The sequence below is a fragment of the Staurois parvus genome, unplaced genomic scaffold (assembly GCF_062004578.1).
Source record: "Staurois parvus isolate SC_StPar_1 unplaced genomic scaffold, SC_StPar_1.0 ptg000956l, whole genome shotgun sequence".
NCBI classification, from domain to species: domain Eukaryota; kingdom Metazoa; phylum Chordata; class Amphibia; order Anura; family Ranidae; genus Staurois; species Staurois parvus.
The window spans coordinates 231,331-250,000 of NW_028318752.1; the positions used below are offsets into that span (position 1 = coordinate 231,331).

The following is an 18,670-nucleotide window of genomic DNA, read 5'->3' on the forward strand; positions in this document are numbered from 1 at the left end:
CCGGAACTGTTCCGTGGTGGCGCCGGGAGAAAAGGAAAAGGGGGGGCACACTTGAAACCGTGCCGGGTGACCCGGAGGGGATAAACCGAGCAGCTCTACCAAGCTTCCTCGGCCAGATTAGGTGCCTGTACTGTATACCATAAGCCATGCCTTATAAGGAGCTCGTGTGAAATCTTTCAGCGCTGCTGACGAAAAGACCCTTGTAGCCTACCGACGACGTTGCTCGGCCGTACGAGGGGGGGGGGGATAGAGGAAAGCAGAAGGTACTTACAGCGGAGGGGGGAGAACGCCAGAGACCGTCCTTCATCAGCCGTTCTTCCTTCGAGAAGTGCCCCAGAGACGCCAGAGAGTGGAGGTGGAGGGGGGCCCCTGCGTTGGCTGACCACTGGCCCTCTCCGGTAGCCAAAAGGACCAAAAAACAACTGTCCTCAGTCTGTCAACTAAGCAGCGTGGAAGATATGCCCCCTCCTCCTCCTCACAACACGCAGGCTTGTCCTGAGTGACAGAGGGGACGTCTGCCGTCAGCGGGTAAAGGCCAGTGACAGATGTAAGGAGGGGAGGGGGCTAGTTGTGTGTGAGTGCTGAGGAGGGTATGCTTTGAGGGGGAGGGAGGAAGGCCTCCTGCCTAAAAAACAGCTGTTGAAAGAAAGCCGCTGACTCGATTTCCTCTTCAGTGTGACTTTAAACCAGTCCCACCTCCCCCAAATTCCACAGCAGTAGCAAAAGTGTTAGGGTATCAACGCACTTGCACGCCCAACGCCAAAGACTGCTTGGCGCAAGCGATTCTGGTTGGTTTAGGTGACCATCTGATTGTGTATGTGCGCAAAGATCAGCCTGGCTGGATGGAATTTGTTTGATTTTTTTTTTTGCATCATCTGTTGAAAAGGGAATATTTGGTATACCGGGGGGGCAGGGGCCCACTGACAATTTATGGGGTCCCCGGGCAATAGGGGATCATGGGGCCCCTGTGTCCTTGCCCAAACGAAAAAAAGCCTATGAAAAAGGTACCAGGGGCATCTCATGGGGCCCCCTACTGACCCCGGGCCCTTGGGCACTGCCCGAGTTTCCAAATGGTCAGTCCGCCCCTGCTCGTGTCCTTCAAAGACTTAGAAATTGCGTACATTTGTGTAAGTTTTTAATCTTTATATGACAAGCAATACTTGTACATTGACAACACTGGAACCATTTGTGACAAAGTGATAATCAATCAAACAGTCCTACAAATACATTCTGATGGCGCATCATGAAAGACTATATATGGTAAGAACAGGGTTTCTCAACCAGGGTTCCATGGAGCCCTAGGGTTAGGGTTCCTCCAGAGGTTGCTAGGAGTTCCTTGGGCAATTTCTGCCTCTCAGATAAGTTCCCACTGACATCACTGATCCTTTTAGCTATCTGTAAGGGGGTAAGTCTTCTCACTGACCATCACATGAATGTGTCATAAGTTGTAGACACATTCAGGGGTGGACTGACAACTCGTGGGGCCCCCGGGCAATAGGGGATCATGGGGCCCCTGTGTCCTTGCCCAAACAAAAAAAATCCTATGAAAAAAGGTACCGGGGCATCTCATGGGGCCCCCTACTGACCCCGGGCCCTGGGGCAGTGCCCGAGTTTCCAAATAGTCAGTCCGCCCCTGGACACAGTCAATATTAGGAGGGGTTCCCTGACACCAGAAAGATATTTTAAGGGTCCCTCTGTGTTGAAAAAGTTTAGTAAGACTCAGGGGCCAAATGACAACTCATGGGGCCCCCGGGCAATAGGGGATCATGGGGCCCCTGTGTCCTTGCCCAAACTCAAAAAAGCCTATGAAAAAGGTACCAGGGGCATCTCATGGGGCCCCCTACTGACCCCGGGCCCTCGGGCATGGATCTCCCAGAATGGGTCCAAAGATTAATCCAGCGATCACATCATTCTTACAAAGGCGACATTTTGGAGCCTTGCAGGACCCCTTCATCAGGCATACGATGAAGGTGTCCTTCAAAGCTCAGACACGTTGACTTTGCAACTATGATGTGATCGCTGGATAAACCTTTGGACCCATTTTGGAGATCCATGGTGTGGTGGTGACCCTACGTCTCGTTTTTAATATCTTCAGTTTCTGGTGGTAGCTGCAGCTCTGATTTACATTTAAAGCCATTTTCAGGTACATGTGCATTGGGAATATTGTGTTTGTCCCTGCAGGGGTCATTTGCTTGCCAAGTTTAGGGATAAGGTGTAATTCCTTGTTCCATCAGGGTACCTCCAGCAATGGGTCCAGTTCCAAGAGCCTCTTCTCTAAGTCACTCTTGGACATGATGTCACGTCTGCCTCCTCTACGTACAATGCCGGGTTAATAGCCCTCCGTTGTGCCTGACCACACAGAGGGACTGCCCACAACCTGAAGCGCTTGGGAGAAGAGGAAGATGCTGGAACCTGCCGCAGCTGAGCATATGGTAAGTAACAGAGCCTATTCCTCACCTACATAGACTAAACGTGTTTGAACAGGATTGCAGATAAAGAAGCAGAGAGGAAGCTGCACAGCATAGGATTCCAGAAGTGTCCTCCCAGGGACCCTGTGAAGTGCTCTCTGGATTCTTGCTGCAATGAATTACAAGCAACTCCAATTAAAGTGCATCTCCATTTCATTTTAGCTTTGAACAGAGTAGGGAAGGGTTGGACCCTCTGTCAAGTTTTTTTTTTTTGCTCTGCCCATTGGTGAGACTGACCTTTCTAGTTGAACCATGGCCACTGAAAAAGAAATCCCAAAATTTTACAGTTTTCCCCAGAACAACAGGTAATGGGGAATCTCCACCTGTCCAAAGCTGGCTATACATTAGCTGATTTTTTGAACGAAAATTTGTATGAAAATTTGTACAAAAATTCTCAGTATGTTTGGCAGCTTGGCAAACGTTCAAATTTAATTTCCTTTTCACATTCAATTTTGGAATGAATGGACTTTACCCAGTAAAAAAAAAAATCGCATTCACTGTTTGACATTTGTTCCTTCAAGAAAAACAATTTCCATCCTCGCTCCTTCGAGTTTTCTCGTCACTCAAAAACGAAAGTCAATTTGACCCATTATAGATTAGAAAATCAAATGAACGTTCTTAAAAACGAAAGATTGTCTACAAAATTCCACCAGTGTATGGCCAGCTTAGAGGAGGAGATTTCCTCTAACTTCCTGTTGCGTCCATGGGACAGGAAGTAAAGGGAAATTTCCCTTAAACGGCAAAAAAAATAACCTTGCCGGGATTTTAACTCTTCCTACTCTACCCAAGATTATACAAAAAAAAAACAAAAAGATTTGTCTATACATAGACTTTAACTATAGTGAGATGTGTCACTCAGTTGACCTTAAAGTACTGCAAGCCATTATTATCCCTCTGCCTAGAATTGTTCTTTAAAAACATTTAAAGTTTTGTACAAAAGTTTACAGATTGCCAAAAATTGTATTTTGTTAGGGGGAGGTGTGAATGTACACCCTTGAGGGCCCCTGGTGGGTTTATGGCTCTTGCTGGCCCTTCAGCTGTCTGCATTGTCACTTGCTGTCACCAGGAGGACATGTGTAATGATCAGATACCAGCTGAAGGTGCTCTCCTCTGTCCCCAGTCAGTCACCAGCCTGGTCATCAGCCTATCAGGGGTATGGTGGGGGCAAGCACGGTGTCATAAGTGATCAGATATCATTTCCGGGATAGTCATCCTTAAAGGAGAACATCGGCCACCATTAAATAATGTGACCAAGAGGCATAAGCAACTTACGAAGGTGCTCATCATAACAAGGCCAATACGGTGGCTTAGTGGTCAGCACTTGCAGCACCGCGGCCCTTTGCTTGCTTTTATCCAGCCCTTGTTTTAGATTTCATCCTCTGACACCAACATCGGGGCACAATTCCTCCAAGTGACACCAACAAATGGGCACAGTTCCTCCTCGTGACACAAACACTGGGGCAATATTGTTCTTGCCAAATGACACCAACGATGGGGCACAATTCACCTCACTGGCACCAAAGATGGGAAATTGTTTATTCCCAATGATGCCGGGACATTTTCTACTTCCAATGGCCATAGTCGGGGTCCCCCTTAAATCTGTAAGATAGTAAACTGACCCTTTGTTTAGGCAGCCTTGCTGGCTGAACCAGCAAAATGTCCTCAGGCCACTGCTCCATCGCTACTGAGGCTACAGCTAAGTTCCCAGGAACTCATGGGTGTAAGCAGGGGCAGACTGACAACTCATGGGGCCCCCGGGCAATGGGGGATCATAGGGCCCCTGTCTCCTTGCCCAAACTAAAAAAAAGCCTATGAAAAAGGTACCAGGGGCATCTCATGGGGCCCCCTACTGACCCCGGGCAGTGCCCAAGTTTCCAAATGGTCAGTCTGCCCCTGGGTGTAAGCCACCTGGACTTGGTGATATGTATACATTGAAGCAGAACTAAAACCTCCAATAATTTAAAGCCAAGGAGGCGGTCATCTTGCGTTATTATTTATTACAGGTAATTACATCAGTCCCTAACCCTCAAGTAGATTACAAATCTAAGGTCCCTAACCCTCAAGTAGCTTACAAATCTAAGGTCCCCAACTCACATTCATACACACACATACTAGGGCCAATTTAGACAGGAGCCAATTCACCTACCAGCATGTCTTTGGAGTGTGGGAGGAAACCGGAGTACCCGGAGGAAACCCACGCAGGCACAGGGAGAACATGCAAACTCTGTGCAGGTAGTGTCATGGTTGGGATTCGAACAGATGACCCAAATGCTGCCAGGCAGAAGTGCTAACCACTTAGCCACTCTCTTTTGCACCTGGCTCCATTGCAAGCAAGGGAGCAGCCGATTATTATACAGGATTTATATGGCGCCAACAGTTTGCTCAGCGCTTTACAATATAACGGGAGACAACACAGTTCAATACAAGAGGGTTAGGAAGGCCCTGATCCTGGGAGCTTACAATCTAAGAGGAAGGGGCTGGTGGTACAAAAGGTAATAACCGTGGGGGATGGACTGGTAGGAGGAATAGAAGATTTGGTTATTAGCTGAAGGCAGGATAGGCTTCCCTGTAGAGATAGGTTTTCAGAGATCTCCTAAAAGTGAGCAGAGTAGGCGATAGTCTGATAATTTGGGGTAGAGAGTTCCAGAGGATGGGGGAGGCTCTGGAGAAGTCCTGGAGACGAGCATGGGAGGAGGAGACAAGGGAGCTAGAGAGTAGGAGGTTGTGCGTGGAGGGGAGAGGACGGTTTGAGATTTGGAGACAAGATCGGTGATATAATTTGGGGCAGAGTTATAAATGGCTTTATATGTTATTGTTAACGTTTTGAATTTTATTGGTTGGGCAACGGGAAGCCAGTGGAGGGATTGGCAGAGAGGGGTGGAGGACACTGAGTGGAGGCCTGTGGAGGGATTGGCAGAGAGGGGTGGAGGACACTGAGTGGAGGCCTGTGGAGGGATTGGCAGAGAGAGGTGGAGGACACTGAGTGGAGGCCTGTGGAGGGATTGGCAGAGAGGAATGGAGGACAATGAGTGGAGGTCAGTGGAGGGATTGGCGCAGAGAGGTGGAGGACACTGAGTGGAGGTCAGTGGAGAGATTGGCAGAGAGGGATGGAGGACACTGAGTGGAGGTCAGTGGAGGGATTGGCAGAGAGGGATGGAGGACACTGAGTGGAGGGATTGGCAGAGAGGGAACAGTTAGTGAGGTGGATGAGTCTGGCAGCAGCATTCATGATGACTTTAGTGGGGATAGCCTACGATGAGGTCGGCCAATGAGGAGGGAGTTACAATAGTCAAGGCGAGAGATAACCAGGGAGGTAATAAGCTGCTTAGTGGTTTCAGAGGTTATTAATGGGCGTATCTTGGAGACGTTGCGGAGGTGAAGTCTACAAGATTAATTACAAATACATTAGCTCAAGAAAAAAAATTTCAATCCTTCCCCTTCAAAAATTCTCAGAACTACCTTTGAAATTGAATGCCTAAGTTCTCGAAGAACTCATGGTCACTAGTCATCTGGACCTGGTAATTTGTATACATTAAAGCAGATCTAAACCTGCCAAGGAGGCCGCCATCTTGTGTTTCACTCCTCTATTTTGCACCTGGCTCCATTGGTAGCAAGGGAGCAGCGGATTCATTAGAAATACATTTTTAATTTTGTCCCCCTTCCCCTCCTTAAAATTTTCTGGGCCCTACATTCAAAATTGAATACCAATGTGACTCCATCAACGAATAGGAAATTGAAATTTCTAACAAAACTCTACCACTGCACCATAGGAATCCAATTGGGACATAAGGAAGATTTTGTTATCAAATCCCCTTCCTTATCTTTTTAATGGAGGGGAAATGCCCCCCCCCCCCTCTGTTCAGGACCCCCCACTCTGAGCCTGGAGGTCCTCTAATGTAAGCAGCTTAAGGGCCACTTGCTGTCCTGATAGTGCGTACAATGTCCAGCTCTACACATGAGGACTGATAAGGACACCCAACACCACAACATGAGGACTGATAAGGCCACCAACACCATGACATGGGCACTGGACAGAGGTGTGAAGGCAATGATTAGACACAGAGCCATGGGAACCTTCCAGTAGGTCCACAATATGTCCCATTGACATGCACTGTTGTGTGTAATGCATTTTTAGGCCTCGTTCACACGGGCGTACTGCTCCATACCCCCCCCCCCCCGGGTGAAGAGCCATCTTCATCCGCTCGGGATGCAGGATCACGCAAGCAACCTGTTGAAATCAATGGCGGTCAGCTGGACGCGCATCCTTTGGTGCACAGGGAAAAGGCTGGATTTTGATCCATGCAGGGATTCACGTGAAGGTCTGAGGAAAGCCAAGTTGCCCGCCTGCTACCCTGGGTGGCTTTAGGGTAGGTTCACATCATACAGCATGCATCAACGCACTGATGATGTGTGCGGCCAAGCGTTTGCGTGCTCTTTGAACCATTTCTAGGTATACAGGCATGCAGATCCGTACACCCCCCCCCCCAATGCAAAGGGCCACCTTCACCCACCCATAATTCACAGGTGTTCCGTGTAGGTAGCCTGTTAAAACCAATGACACGTGGCCAGTTTCACGCACATCCCGAGGGCACAGACCGAGTTCTGATCTGTGCATTAGACCTGCACAGATCAGGATACGTGTGAAGGTCTGTGCAGGTCCGTGTTGTCGGCCGCCTGTCATTGATTGCCCGTCTGCTACCCCGAAAGTGGCTGTACGGTAGGCCCGAGTCCCAACGCGCGCCAGCACGTCCGCTGAAATGTGCTGATAATCTGTGTGGCCGTGCGTTTGGGCATTCGCTGTGATGCATTTTTAGGCCTCATTCATACAGGCGTACCGATCTGTATGCCTGTCCTCAGCCACCCGGGATGCACAGCTGTTCCGTGCAGGCGCATGCAGGCAGCCTGTCGAAACCAATGTTGCGCTACCCTCTTGGGAGCCGCTGTGGTGTTGGGTCCTGCATGGCCACGCAACTTGGATTTTCCCGATACAAGAAACAGTCCATGGGCTTGGATTTTAGGATTTTAATAGAATTTAACTTTGATAGGGTAGAGGGGTAATAGGATGCCCAACCTGATTGTAGAATAACAATTGAGGGCAATTTGCATCTCTAGACTACTACAAAAATGGCAGTTGAATGACTGTTCCAGCCGGAACGCTGAAAGTCTTTAGCAAAGTGGCGGCTTGCAGGAGCTCAGATTCCCTTTGAATGGTCCCAACTTGTAGGACCTCTAAGTCCCCTGAGTGAAGAAAATATCAGTCCACCTGGCTCCGGTATCTGATCCCAAGACAAGGGATTGGGTAAGTTATGAACTGTCCCCTGAAGACTTGCCAGAACTTGCATCCAGCAGACTTCTGCCTTCTAGGTACTGGGGGTGTAGGGGTCCTCACACAGTCCTTGTCCTACAGCTATGGATAGAACTGCTTTCAGGCCTTCTAGCTGGGCTGGTTCCTCTCCAACCTATGCAGGCTGTCCTTCCCCAGTGGACTGCAGGGCAGTAGAGCTCCCTACTTCAGCCCAGAGGCAGGACCCCCCTTCTTTGGGGCCCTCTCCCAGGATACACAGGAGCACCTCTCAGCACTCAATCTTCCACCCGACTCCCTTGCTGGCCAGGCTCTGTTATATTTATGGGCTGCCACGCTGCCAGGCCCATCGGCCTAGGATTGGTCATAAATATGCAGATCAACCCCTCCTCACCTTTGCCTACTGGCTTCCAGAAGCTTCACCAAGTTTCTAGAGCGGGGGGGGGGGGGGGTACCAGAGGAGTGATCTGTAGAGCTCTCCAGCTGAAGTAACCCCCCTCTAACAAGTCTCTAACTACTCTCAACACTACAGGGTACTACACCATCGACAGGCGGACGGCTGCACGCACATCCCAGGATGCGGGTCCAATGCATGGTTCAGGACACAGACAGACTGCCTTCTGATCCATGCACCGGACCCACACTGATGTACACTCCGGGATGCGTGTAGCTGTCCTCCTGTCATTGGTTTTGACAGACTGCCTGCGTGCCCCTGAACAGAACACCTGTGCATCCTGGTAGGCTGAAGACAGCCCTTTGAACAGTTGTACGGATCAGTACACCCGTGTGAACGAAGCCTTATGCACATTGAGGGGTTTTTTTGCTGCCATTTTCTTCTGTGTGCTGCAGAGTGTCGGAATGTACTGCAGCATGTTGTGATGCCGGCTCAGAGATAATACAATCACATAAATCCTGATGTCTGTACAGTTCTTGGCTGTGTTCACAAAAGTCTGACACAGATCAGCCCCTGCTACAGCCTTGAACTTTGCTACAAAGTTACAATGTACAGTCTGAGTGATCACTGGTGTAGCAGAGACTAAGAAAATGCTTCCTACTGAATGCAGCAGATTGAAAACACCATTTACCAGGACAGGAGCTCAAGGATTTTGTAAAAAAAAAAAAAAAGATATGGTTGCTGTATAAAAGAACATGTCAGGAATTTCATCTGCAGACCTGTAAGGTTCTGTTCTGTGAGGATCTGTGAGGAGCGCGGTACATTCCTGCATGCGGGATTGGTGGGTATTGGATACAATGTAACACACGGCCTCCTCTGCTCACTAAGTCACTCTCTTTGCTGCTCCTTTCCATGAGAGGAAACCTGGAGTGTACATTGTGGGAGCAGACTGAGCGCCTATTGTGATGGGAGGAGAGGCCGGGCCCCGCATCGTCTCTGTGCCTCCGTCTGCCCATCTCCACTGGAGGAAAATCGCTTTCGGACTGAAATCGTCATGAAGGTGTTCTCGGTCCTGCAATCTCCGAAATGTGCCAAACCCATCCCTGATCATCTGTCCTTACTCTGTATGTATGGACTCTGCACAGTCCCACTTCCCCTGTCCTGTATGCCGGGTGTAATTCTCGGTATCTCCTCTTATTCTGTATGTATGGACTCTGGACAGTCCCACTTCCCCTGTCCTGGATGCTGGGTGTCATTCTCGGTATCTGTCCTGACTCTGTATGTATGGACTCTGCACAGTCCCACTTCTCCTGTCCCAGATGCCGGGTGTAATTCTCGGTATCTGTCCTTATTCTGTATGTATGGTCTCTGCACAGTCCCACTTCTCCTGTCCTATATGCCGGGTGTCATTCTCGGTATCTGTCCTTACTCTGTATGTATGGACTCTGCACAGTCCCACTTCTCCTGTCCTGTATGCTGGGTGTCATTCTCGGTATCTGTCCTTACTCTGTATGTATGGACTCTGCACAGTCCCACTTCTATCTGCTTGTATTAAACTCTACTGACAGCTGAACAATGGCCATGTGGCGGCAGCTCGTGGCCTGAATCGAGGACCGGGTGTCGGGAATAAAGGACGGGGTCCCAGGCGGCTACAAAGAGCGCAGTGTGTATTAATGGTCAGAAGCTGAATCATTTTCTGGATAAGGGAAGGAGGAGGGTGGTAAGGGATGGGAGGGGAGGGAGGGGGGCGGTAATGGAGAGGAGGGAGGGGGGGTCTCCTGCTCAGCTGTTGTGGAGCTGGCGGTGTGATGGATGCAGAGAGGCACATGTGGAAGAGAACGTAATGTTCTGGTCGGGAAATAATCCACCAGAGCTTCAGATTGATGTAATTGGGCCAGACGGTGAGAGGGGAGAAACGGGGAGATGAAAGGAAAAAAAAACCAATTGAAATCTCAAATATTAATATTGTAGTCTGAGCCGCCGCACTGCCCCGGTGCCACCTTCTTTGTATCGCTCGGGTTATGGTGATATGTCCGCCAACTAACATGCTACTGATCTGTTAACCCTTTCCACGGCCTCCTTTTGGGGCTCATTCACACTAGCAGCTGGAAGGTGGTAAAGCTCTGCTGTTGAGCTGCAATTTTACTGCCCCCATCAATTAACCCGCAGCAGCAGAGTATACACATTACACGGGCACAATGCTTTGCTATGGCAGGAATTATACCCCCTGGCCGCTACCGAACATGATCCATTCAAGTGAATGGGGCCGCCCTGCAATGCAGGGGTTCAAGGGGTTATATAGCAGGGGATACAATGCCTCCTCGCCACCTGTCAAATTCTCTCTAAAAAGCAATCTGAACCTGGATTGCTCTTCAGAGAGCAAAGCTATTGTGAACTTGCCCTTACTGAAAAATTCCTCCTGGGATTGAAAGGGCTCATTCACACTCGTGGCTGGGGATGCCGGAAAATAGACGGCTGAGCCATGACTTATGGCCCCCTAAACCCAACACAGTGGACGGAGCGGGTTGTACACTTCGCAAAACAGATATTCCGTCGTACACACTGGGCAGCAGGGGCGGACTGACAACTCATGGGGCCCCCGGGCAATAGGGGATCATGGGGCCCCTGTGTCCTTGCCCAAACTCAAAAAAGCCTATGAAAAAGGTACCAGGGGTATCTCATGGGGCCCCCTACTGATCCCGAGCCCTCGGGCAGTGCCTGAGTTTCCAAATGGTCAGTCCGCCCCTGCTGGGCAGTATTGCCGCAAAACACAACCCATTCAAGTGAATGGGGCCGTGTCACAATTACCCAGTAACCATGGTTGTGGTGCAGTGGTGGCGGGGAATCATTATCCCCAGGGGCGGACTGACAATTCGAGCACTGCCCGAGGGCCCGGGTCAGCAGTGGGCCCCATAAAATGCCCCTGGTACCTTTTTATAGGCTTTTTTGGGTGTGTTTTGAGTGTGGGCAAGGAAACAGGGGCCCCATGATCCCCAATTGCCCAGGGGCCTCATGAGTTGTCAGTCTGCCCCCGATTACCCCCTATCCCACCCGGTGGCCCCTTAACTGTGACTTAGCACCGGGAGGCAAGGTGGACTTTCCAGTCCCGTGACCATTCTAATTGGCCATCACAGTGCTCATAGAATCGGGAGTCTGACCTGCCAGCACCAGATCATAAACAGAAACCAAGAGTTGTCGGTGACAGCTCAATCATTAAGTTGGGTGCACGCAGGGAGCCACCATTAACGCATATGTGCGGCATATATGGGCATTAAGGCCCAGGGGCGGACTGACAACTCATGGGGCCCCCGGGCAATAGGGGATCATGGGGCCCCTGTGTCCTTGCCCAAACTCAAAAAAGCCTATGAAAAAGGTACCAGGGGCATCTCATGGGGCCCCCTACTGACCCCAGGCCCTCCAATAGGGGATCATGGGGCCCCTGTGTCCTTGCCCAAACTCAAAAAAGCCTATGAAAAAAGGTACCAGGGGCATCTCATGGGGCCCCCTACTGACCCCGGGCCCTCCAATAGGGGATCATGGGGCCCCTGTGTCCTTGCCCAAACTCAAAAAAAGCCTATGAAAAAGGTACCAGGGGCATCTCATGGGGCCCCCTACTGACCCTGGACACTCCAATAGGAGATCATGTGGCCCCTGTGTCCTTGCCCAAACTCAAAAAAGCCTATGAAAAAAAAGGTACCAGGGGCATTTCATGGGGCCCCCTACTGACCCCAGGCCCTCAGGCAGTGCCCGAGTTTCCAAATGGTCAGTCCGCCCCTGCTGCTGCCACACATACATGGTGTGTGGACAACGACATGCTAAATCCCCTGCCAGGGTTACTCCCATAAGTCCCTACTGTGGCCAATCTTCTCAAAAATATCTTCTCCCATATTGTTGATAGACATCTCTGACACCAAACACAAATTAAGCGTAATAAAAAAAAAAATCACCACCAAATGTTTAATCACTGAACTCTCAGTTGAGCAATCAACGTTTTTTTCATTTTTAAGAACAGCTTTCAAATTCAATGGTCCCCTAGGTAAGCAAGATGTTCTATAACCAGGTCGGAGACTACCAACTGGGGGCTTGTCCGGGATTAACTTGGGTTGGAAACCACGTGACCTACGAATCTAAGCAGGTCTATTCAACATGGATACATTCTAGATTCTTTTCCTATGCATCTTCAATTGTATGACTGGTATTTCCTTGTTATGGGTATTTACACAAAAATAATACAATCATCACAGAAATAATAGAGCAATGGTACTGCAGAACATTTTTTATTGAGCTGCAGAGGCACTTGACGCTTCGTAGTGAATATAAGCCACCTATGTCCAAGACACTCTGCTATCTGTAGTACTGTCAAACGTAAGAACTACATACAGGAAGAAAAAACCCCGCCAGGTTTTCTTTGGACAGCTATAGACAAAACAGGAAGTGAGAGGAAATCTCTCCAAGAAAAGGGAAATTCCCTCTTAGTTGTCAATAGAAAAAGCACTCCAATTGGAACATTTCCCGTCTATTCTTGCTCTGATGACAACACCAAAATTGTGGGTTTTCTCTTTCCCAGATTATCTTCCAGGTTGCCTGAAGCCCCAATCACAGGACACACAGAGAAGCTAATGTACCCCAGCAGGGACAATGGCAACAATAAAGACCTGGAGATATTATGGCTACAGCTGGCCATACTCTAGATGGGATTTGTTGAAACTTTTAGGTTTGAAGTGCATCCATTTGTTTTTATAATCGTTAGTGGGGTCACGTCGGCATTCGCTTTTCACCGCGGTGATGGGAAAACTCAAAGGTGCGGGTTAAAGATTTTTTTTTTAACAAATTTCTAATAGTGTATGCAATTTTAATTCGAGAAATCCCTTTCTTTCCAAGAATGTAAAAAGCAAATTACATTTTGAAGCTCAAAAAGTACATTTGTCAAGTTAATATTATTATTATACAGGATTTATATAGCGCCGACAGTTTGCTCAGCGCTTTACATTATGGAAGGAGACAGTACAGTAACAATACAAGAGGGATTAGAGGGCCCGGCTCCTAGGAGTTTACAACCTAGGAGGGAGGGGCTAGTGGTACAAGAGGTAATTAGCTGTGGGGGATTGAGTGGTAGGAGGAGTAGGGGATTCCAGTATTAGCCGGGGTAGGCTTCCCTGAAGAGATGGGTTTTCAGAGTACGCCTAAAAGTGAGCAGAGTAGGCCATAGCCTGATAGCGTGGGGTAGGGAGTTCCAGAGGATGGGTGAAGCCCTTGAGAAATCCTGGAGACGAGCATGGGAGGAGGAAACAAGGGAGCTAGAGCGTAGGAGGTCTTGTGAGGAGCGGAGAGTATGGTTTGGGTGGTATTTAGAGACAAGGTCGGTGATGTAAATAGGGGCAGTGTTATGAACGGCTTTATACGTCAGTGTTAGTGTTTCGAATTTTATCCGTTGGGCAATTGGAAGCCAGTGGAGGGATTGGCAGAGAGGGGTGGAGGGCACTGAGTGGAGGCCAGTGGAGGGATTGGCAGAGAGGGATGGAGGACACTGAGGGGAGGCCAGTGGAGGGATTGGCAGAGAGGGATGGAGGACACTGAGTGGAGGCCAGTGGAGGGATTGGCAGAGAGGGATGGAGGACACTGAGTGGAGGCCGGTGGAGGGATTGGCAGAGAGGGGCAGAGAGGGGTGGAGGACACTGAGTGGAGGCCGGTGGAGGGATTGGCAGAGAGGGGTGGCAGATACGGAGCGGTTAGTAAGGTGAATGAGTCTGGCAGCAGCATTCATGATGGACTGGAGTGGGGATAGCCTGCGATGAGGTAGGCCAGTGAGGAGGGAGTTGCAGTAGTCGAGGCGTGATATAATGAGGGAGTGAATGAGCTGTTTAGTGGTTTCCGAGGTTAGGAACGGTCGTATCTTGGAGATGTTGCGGAGGTGAAGTCTACATGAGTTTGTCAATGATTGGACCTGGGGCTGAAAGGACAGATTGGAGTCTAGGATTACACCTAGTACCTGGCGTGAGGAATGGGACTGATGGTAGTTATCAAAAGTACTGAGAATTTTCTTATAACCATATATTCAAAAAGCGACTAGTGTATGGCCAGCTTAAAGATCAACTCTGGGAAATGTAAAAATGATTCCTTGCAGTAGGACTATGCACCCACTGGAAGGGTTGGCTGCTTGTTTATTCCAGGGGAGAGGAGAAGCACTTTTACTTACCCGATTCTCTGCTCCCCCAGCAGATGGCGTTCCCCAGCGCTATGGTGGTAGACTGTTCCTCAGCATCACTGTGTGTAGTGCAGGGCTATGGACCCTTCATTGGTCTTGATGATGTCAGGACTTTAGATGGGTGGATTGTGGGGGAAAAGATACTGTAGGGACTGGTCTAGCAGCACAGAGTAGCAGAGGAGTGGATGAGTAAATCTTCTGTTCTTTGTCCTCTAGACCAGGAATCTCTAAACTTTCTAAGCAAAGGGCCAGTTTATGGTCCTTCAAACTTTAGGAGGGCCGGACTATGGCCATTGGGAGTGGAAAAGGTCTTGATGTCAGTGGGAAAAAACAATGCCCCACCTTTAGTTAGTGCCAGTGGGAGTAATTGTGACCCATCATTGATGTCATTGTGCCCCATTGGTGGCGTCATTGGGAGGAATTGTGCCCCTTCATAGGTATCAGTGGGGAGAGTTATGCCCCATTGTTGGTATCATTGGATGAAATGGTGCCCCAAGGGCCGGATAAAAGCAAGCAGAGGGCCGCATCTGGCCCCCACAGTTTGGAGACCATTGCTCTAGAACTAAACAAGCAATTAACCCTCTACATTGGGTGCATTTCTAAATTTCCCAGAGTTGGGCATTAAGGCTCTGGATTTGAATCATCAGTAATTCATGGATGAAGGAGGTCAATCACGTTCAACTGGGGTTCAATAGCTCCGGTAAGGTTTCTTCCAGCACAAGCACAGTACCCAGAGCTTGAAATATAGCAATAAAAGGTCCAATGAGAGTGCCAGATCAAGGAACTAAGAGTCCAAAAATCTTACTACTGGTGTTAGTTCACTACAAAAAGACATAAAACTGCCAAGGCTGTTTATGTCCTCTAGTTGGTTATTTTACGTCTTCTTGTTATGGATAAACGCCAGTATTAAAAAAGTCTCAGACTTTCCTTTCCAACAATACAAAAACTTGAGGGGTTCTTCTCTTCCCTACGCTGCCAAATAAAGAAAAAAGTTTTGGCTTTAGATACACTTTAAAGTATAATTGCCTTTTTAACCTGTTCACTGTGACGCTCGATCATTTGTTAACAACAGTCCATCAACGTTTACACTGTTTTCACAGGTTTCCCCCAGAATGTTGTAATCAAAGCTGTTTTTTGGAGACCAAAGGGCCTGGACCACCCACAGAAGTCTTCCCAGATATACCACCAGCCTTCTGATGAAGTTGTAGCACCTGTCCTCCACCCAGAATCCTCCACTACTCTCTCTTTCCTGAAACCCCCAATCAACTCAACCAAGAGCAAACAAAGCCAAGATCACATCACCCGTGGTGAGGTACTTACATGCAACTTCTTCCTGAGATCTCTGACCATCATTTAACGGGAAGAACTTCTACACAAGATTATCTGCAAGAGAAGGAGGCATAGAATCAGTTGTGCTCGCTGTTTCAAAGAACCTTCAGAAGAAAGATGGAAGCATGGTGAGATGTGCTCTAATTCCCGTGAAGGAGGCCAGTGAAGATGCTCCCTGTGTTCTGGACACTGTGAAATAAACTCAAAGCCGATGTGGTTTCACGCCATTAGACATGGGCCATGAGCCATTAGCGCACTCACACCAGTGTCAATATGAGAACAAATGGTATGAACAGAGCTCTCGGGGGGCCTGTAGCCTTTCACAAGCACCAGAGCTGAATGTAAAGCTTATGCTCCAGTCAAACACGAATATTTTGCTACTCAACATACTTCCTAAGAGGTCTCAGCCTACGTTAATTTTGTATGTCTGGACAAAATAACTGGAAAAAAAAAAAAGACAAAATACATGGACATTTCCCTATATTTTATTTTATTTTGCCCAGATATACACTTTAACATTCACCTAGACCTAGATATTGTAAAACTGGCACCCACTGGCTATATCTTTACAATCATTACTACACAATTTCCAAAAAAGTAGGACTCTTGGTCTTCAAAATGCATTCCCATGTGCCTTCTGGTGCCAAGTGCTGCCCTCTGCAGTTCTCTCAAAGGAACACTGCCTGATGCTAAACTGTAGTCATATCTAAATGCATTGTGAAAAATACTGCTTCCAGTCAGTACCTGGACAGGGTCATCCAGCTCCCTGGGCAAAGATGCAGAACTGCCCCCCCCCACCACCACCACCACCACCACCACTGCTAATACATTCCACAGAATGGGTGTACCACCGTGTGTCTGTTCTTTGCTTCAATGTGCCCGGGGCAGCTTTCCCTCCTGCCCACCCCTTTTCCCATCCCTGCTTTCAGCAGCAAATGAGGTTAAACTGAGGCAAAGGCCAAACTGAGTAGACTCTGATTTTTACAGTAGTAGTGTTTCTTGGGAAAAATCTTAGCAGTCCAGTAACTGATTTTACTTGCCACGTGGATCTTCAAAACAAGTCTGTCTTGGAGCTAAGCATTGCAATCCAACAGAACAAGGTACCTGCATCTACCTTTGTCCAACAGCTTTCCTGGAGGACTCAAACCCAGTATGCCCCTTCTCCTACTTCACGAACCTAAAAGGAAGGCACTAGGCCAATCTGGAAAGCTTGCAGTGAGGAATGAGGGTAGGACACGCCAGATCATCAGAATTACATATTCAACTCCATTACAGGTACTCTTTAAATTAAATCAAGAAACATTAAAACAACTTTCTTTGGCATTGTAGATTACAGTATAGGTCAGTGATGGCGAACCTATGGCACATGTGCCAGAGCTGGCACGCAGAGCCATCTCAGTGGGCACGCCAGGAGGAAGAGGAAGAGAACGCGCTCTCCTGCGCACCCCCGGGGGCGCGCACCGGGCGATCTCCGTGATCGCTGTGTCCTACGGACACTGCGGATCACGTGACGTGGTAAAAGGCCAATCACAGCGGCCTTTTACCACGTGATCAGACGTGTCCAATGACACGCTGATCACCGGGAAATGCAAATGCCGGTTCTCGGCTGCACTTTCCTCACGCTGTCAGATCACTTTCCTCACGCTGTCAGTTGTCAGAGCAAAGAACGGCACCGATCATCAGGGTCACTGATCATCAGTGCCCTGATGATCGGTGCCCACCTGTGCCACACACGTTCCGCCCACCTGTGCCCAGCAATGCACCCACCTATGCCCACCTGTGCCGCCCACCTGTGCCCAGTAGTGCCACCCACCAGTGCCCATCAGTGCAGCCCAGCAGTGCTGCCAGTCAGTGCCACCAGTCAGTGCCCAGCGGTTGTGCCAGTCAGTGCCCAGCAGTGATGTCAGTTAGTGCCACCTATCAGTGCTGTCTATCAGTACCCATTATCAGTGTAGCCTATCAGTGCCACCTATCAGTGCCACCTCATTAGTGCTGCCCATCAGTGCCACCCATCAATGATGCCCAGCAGTGCCGCCGGTCAGTGCCTCCAGTTGGTGCTGTCAGTGCCGCTTATCAGTGCCCATCATTTCCTGCATATCAGTGCATCATCAGTGCCTCCTCATCAATGCTCACCAGTGCCGCCTCATCAGTGCTACCTATCTGTGCCGCCTCATCAATGCCCATCAGTGCTGCCTATCAGTGCAGCCTCACCAACGCACATCAAAGAAGAAATATTACCTGTTTGCAAAATTTTAGAATAGAAGCAAAGGAAACCTTTTCTGTTTTTAATTTTTTGCTCTTTTTTCATTTATAGTGCAAAAAATAAAACACCCAGCGGTGATTAAATACCACCAAAAAAAGCTCTATTTGTGTGAAAAAATGATAAAAATTGCATATGGTTACAGTGTTGCATGACCGCACAATTGTCTTTGTTAAGTGCAACAGCACTGAAAGTTGAAAATTGTCCTAGGCAGGAAGGGGGTAGAAGTGCCCGGTAGGCAAGTGATTAATTCCAGTGTTGGCACTTTGAAATAAAAAAGTTGGTTTTGTGTTGCAGTTTGGGCACTCGGGCTCAAAAAGGTTCACCATCACTGGTATAGGTCGTCTTTGTACACTGAAAATGTCCTTGGTTGTGGTGCTCTACTGACCAAAGTTTGGGAAGCATGGATGTATGGTACATATCACCACAAACCCAGACAGACGAAGATTAAAAAATGGTCTGTATGTCAATCTGCCTTATCAGTTACAGATAAAACCGGCTACCCTCCGGCTCCCATATCCTTTAGCAATTACATGGTGGCTTCCATCCAGGGTCTCAATGACATACTGCTATAAAGGCAGTTTATATTCATCACTACAAAATGGTAAGCCTGACACACAAAACAGTGGCGTTACTCATCTTGGCCAAACGCAAAGCAGATGGTTTGTATGACTCAAGCCCATGTTTTACATGCATTGACACTGCCAATAAA

General features: G+C 48.7%; 1 protein-coding gene across 11 annotated transcripts in view; it reads right to left on the reverse strand.

Annotated features, from left to right (window-relative positions):
• Positions 1-18,670, reverse strand: part of MEF2D (myocyte enhancer factor 2D) — a 315,067-nt gene that overhangs the window by 189,257 nt on the left and 107,140 nt on the right. For 10 of the 11 annotated variants that reach the window (XM_089657004.1, XM_089657011.1, XM_089657003.1 and 7 more), the window contains exon 2: positions 15,690-15,752. The gene's annotated coding sequence lies outside the window, so the exon portion shown is untranslated. Of the gene's footprint in view, positions 1-271; positions 513-15,689; positions 15,753-18,670 lie in introns of those variants that run through there. The other variant, XM_089657001.1, reaches the window with a different exon arrangement.